The following is a 4,311-nucleotide window of genomic DNA, read 5'->3' as shown; positions in this document are numbered from 1 at the left end:
TGTTGTTTACTTAAATATTTGAACAAATAATCATATATTAAATTGGGATATTTGCGGCAAGCCTCCTATTTTTTACAAAAGTTGTGTCAAAGCCCCTAATCACAAATTTTAGTGGTAAAATTCCTTTATTTTTATTTAAAAGTTTCGACAAACCCCATCAAAAAATTTGGTGAAAAAACCTCATTTCGGTTTGTTGCAAGCTATCCATTTTAGGTATTAATGTTTTATAATAATAATACATAATTAAAATTAAACAAAAAATTAAATTGAAAAGAATTAAAATTTATTTTTTCTATTTTTTATTATTTTAAAAAATAATAATTAATTTTTTTGACATGTGGTCCTATAAAGTGTTGTCACATGTATCTTAGTTAGCATCTAACACATAAAAAGGGTAACTTGCAACAAACCATTAACGAAAGGGGGTTTTGCTACCAAAATTTTTGATTGGGGGGTTTTTCGCAACTTTAGTAAAAGAATAGTGGATTTTGCCACCAAAATTTTTTATTGGGGGGTTTGTCGCAAATTTTGTAAAAAAATAGGGGGTTTGCGGCAAATATCCCTATTAAATTTATTAAACATTACAATGTGACACTTCTTTTTAAAATAGTAAGTCATAGTTTTAATAAATGTGATTGCCTAGACTAAACTAACACATCACTCGGAGTAAGGTTTAGGTGCATATTTTGGGTGCACATATCATTACTCTTAGGTGAAATTACATGGCAAATTCAAAGCTTAAATGCTCCTTCATAATGCCCCATCTAAAAAAATGAGTAATGATATGTGCACACATTTTTTACATCCAAATATTAAACATGATTGGTTAAAAAAAAATTGTCACGTGAGTATGTGTAATGTTTATGTGTAAAAAATGTGTGGAGCAGTTGGTTTTATGCCCTTATAAAACCATGCCAGACATGTAACGTGATTTTATATTGTCAATAAAAGTAGTAGAAATCATTTAGTTTGACAATCTTATTGATTGCTTGTTTTATTACATGATTATTGAAATAATACAAATATTTATAAAATATTGAACATATAAATAGTTACAATTATAGTGACTTGGTCACACTGGATTATAGTTGTAATTAAATGTTTAAAAGAACGAGTCCTAAGATTAGATCAGTGCATTAGATTTTCACTGATTGGGCAATCTACGATATGGTCTACTTACACATTTGAGGTGTGATGTCTTGTCCAAAGCATTGACCAAGTAGATAAGATCGGATGTATTTGGTTACATTGGAATAGGAACGATATTGATTATTGATAGATAAATAAACATCGTTGTCATCGAATATAATCAATGTCACAATGCTGATCATAGGTCAAGTCAATCTTAATTCTGAGTGATAATATTCTGCTAATTATATTATTTAAATATTTTTTCTTGTTCATTACCAGCTTACCCTACGGTCTAGCTCATACTTACATCTTGGATATTTAGTGGTGTAGTTGAGTGGGAATATTATTCATAAATATGAAATCTATAATTCTCTATGAGAAGTGAAAATATGATTTCATTAATTGCTTTGTTCAAAATGCTAAATGGTTGAAATCTCATTTCTGTGATTAAGTTCACGGAAATATTATTTATAAGGAACTTAGTAGGAGTTAAGGATAAAATATTGATGAGTGGTAAAATGGTAATTTGTACTCAGCTCATTAGTAAGTCATCGATAGAGGATTGATGACTCACTGTAATAGTTATAACAATGGATAACATATTTATGGTTTGGAAAATACGTTATATGAATTCAAGAGTTCAATTCTTAGTCTATAGTGGAGTCACGAGGAATTAAAAATGTAGTAAAATTATTCATAAATAAATTCATGGTAACTTATTGGAGTTTGATTTAATGGATCCATCGTCCTCACTTCACCTTTAAGTAAATCATCTGGAATGTCTCAATTAATTGATTTAATTATCAATTTGAATTTTTAAAATTGACTAGGTCATTTTTGGAAATTTTTATAGAGATATGAGATTTAGATAATAAAAGAGAATTTTTTGGTAAATTTATTAATATTGATAAATTTGTGTTAATATAAATAAATAATATTAAATCAAGTTTCAAATTATAATTAGTTAATTTGAATAAGGATTTAATTAATTAATTAATTAAAAGATAAATAAATAAAAAAGTTTTTGAATTTAGGTCCAATTAGGATTTAAATTCAAAAGAGATTGAGTCCAAGTCCATTTGTGGGAGCCCAAGATTTTTATTTTTTGTTTATTATTTTTAATTAATTTAAATTTAGATAAATCACATTAAGTTGTCTATATAAGGAATATTATATCTAGCTTTTATGAAGTTAGTCTCAATTGATTCATTGAGTAAGTGAAAACCTAGACATCTAATCATTTCTTTGTCATTCACTCTCTTCTTCTTCTCTTTTAGATCTTTATCTCATGTGTTGAGAACCAGCCCGCACTAGTTCTAGGTTGATCAAAAGCTTGGTGAGGAAGATTGTGTTGCTGATCTAGTTCAATCTCTTGATAATACTCTACTACATAAAGGAATCAAGTGATAGAGAGATTGAAGGAAGGAGTTTTTCCAGTTTCGCTACGTAATGTAAGTTTCTTTAATTTACTATGTTTTGTACCAAATGCATAGGAGCATGTTCCAGGATTTTACATGTTTATTTGATAATATCTAAATTACATAAAAATAAACAAAGATCATGTAATATGAAATTTTGTACAGGAGCATCATCTCCCTAAGGCGACAAAGCATCCCCTCAATGTCCCCACCACCAATAACGTTGTCATTGCCATTAGCACCATTAGTACCACCACCTCCCATCACCATTAAAGTGTCCATCAAATTTCTTTTTTATGTTTTAATTAATCGAAATCCACTCCAAAACTTAAACCTATGAATATATTCACTTACAATACTAATTTATAGGTTTTGAACACTTATGAATGATTTTTTTATGCAAAATTGATGGTCCATCAAAACTTAATTTTGGAAGACAACATGGAAGGAAATGTAATGCAAAAATAATCCACTTAGATGGTTCCATTAAAACTTGATTCTTGAAGTGAAAATCAATGCAAAAACGATGCATTTCAATGGTGTTGAGGGATGAGTGTAATGATCCAACTACTCTAGACTTTGGACCATTAACGAAAACTATACATAGACCCTAATCTTTAATAGAACTTATAAGTGAAAAAGATCATACTTTATTAAAGACTTGTAAAAACCAATGTTTAAACTTACATAACTCAAAGCAGGATATGGGATCCCATTGTTTTAAAAAGAAAACATAGCTTAATTGAAATGAAAAGAGATTACATAAATAGGTGCAGAAAAATACACATAAACCATAAATAAAAGACTACATCCTCGAAATCGAACTCTCGACTCCTTGAATCCATTCATCACCGATACACATTCCCCAAGCATCCACGAACCTTACCCGCCACTATAGCTATTTTCCTGCACATATAAACAAAAAGGAATGAGCCTAATGCCCAGCAAGGAAAATCTACCACATAGTTCATATACATAAATTTCATAAGAAACATAAAAACATAACATAACACTTATATCATACACATACTATAATGGCCATTATTACTTGGGGTCCCATAGACTAAACAAGTCATATGTCCATTAGATTACTGGGGTCCTACTAGCTAAGCAGGTCATATGCCCATAATCTATTTGGGGCTTGTTAGTCATATGGGTCATATACCCAAGCCTACAAACATACATATCATAACATATTTCATAACATAAAAACCATAAGATAACATATAAAACATATAACATATGAATTCTATCCTATTTTCCTTACCAAAATACCGGGATAAGAGGACAGAGGTGGGACTTTGGAACACTCCTAAGAACCATTTGAAAAAGAGTGAGTATAGAGAAGAAGAGAATTGAAAGGAATGGAAGGACTAAACCATTGAGAAAATACTTACCAAAAACTTATGTGCAAGTTCTTAGATTTCCTAACCAAAATAAGAATAAGGTTAGAATAAGTAGAAGACTATGAGAACTTTTAAAGAAAAAGTACAGAAACAAACTAGAGTTTGGGTTACCTTGAAGACTTGTAAGACCAATCTAAACCTCGAACCGAAATACTATAAATCCTTACTTTCCCAAGTGTTTGATAAGCTTATGATGATCAAGCTTATGATTTCCCCACCCAAGTGTTTACACTCTCACACTCACCTAGCAACTTGCAGCCTCTGAACTTAGAGCAAACGATGAATAATGGATGGGTACTAGGTCCTATTTATAGAGTTTAGGAATGAAAGGATCTTAATTTAACTTGAATAAAAAT

This window comes from Humulus lupulus, chromosome 2 (genome assembly GCF_963169125.1).
Source record: "Humulus lupulus chromosome 2, drHumLupu1.1, whole genome shotgun sequence".
NCBI lineage: Eukaryota > Viridiplantae > Streptophyta > Magnoliopsida > Rosales > Cannabaceae > Humulus > Humulus lupulus.
Note: the sequence above shows the minus strand (reverse complement) of the source record.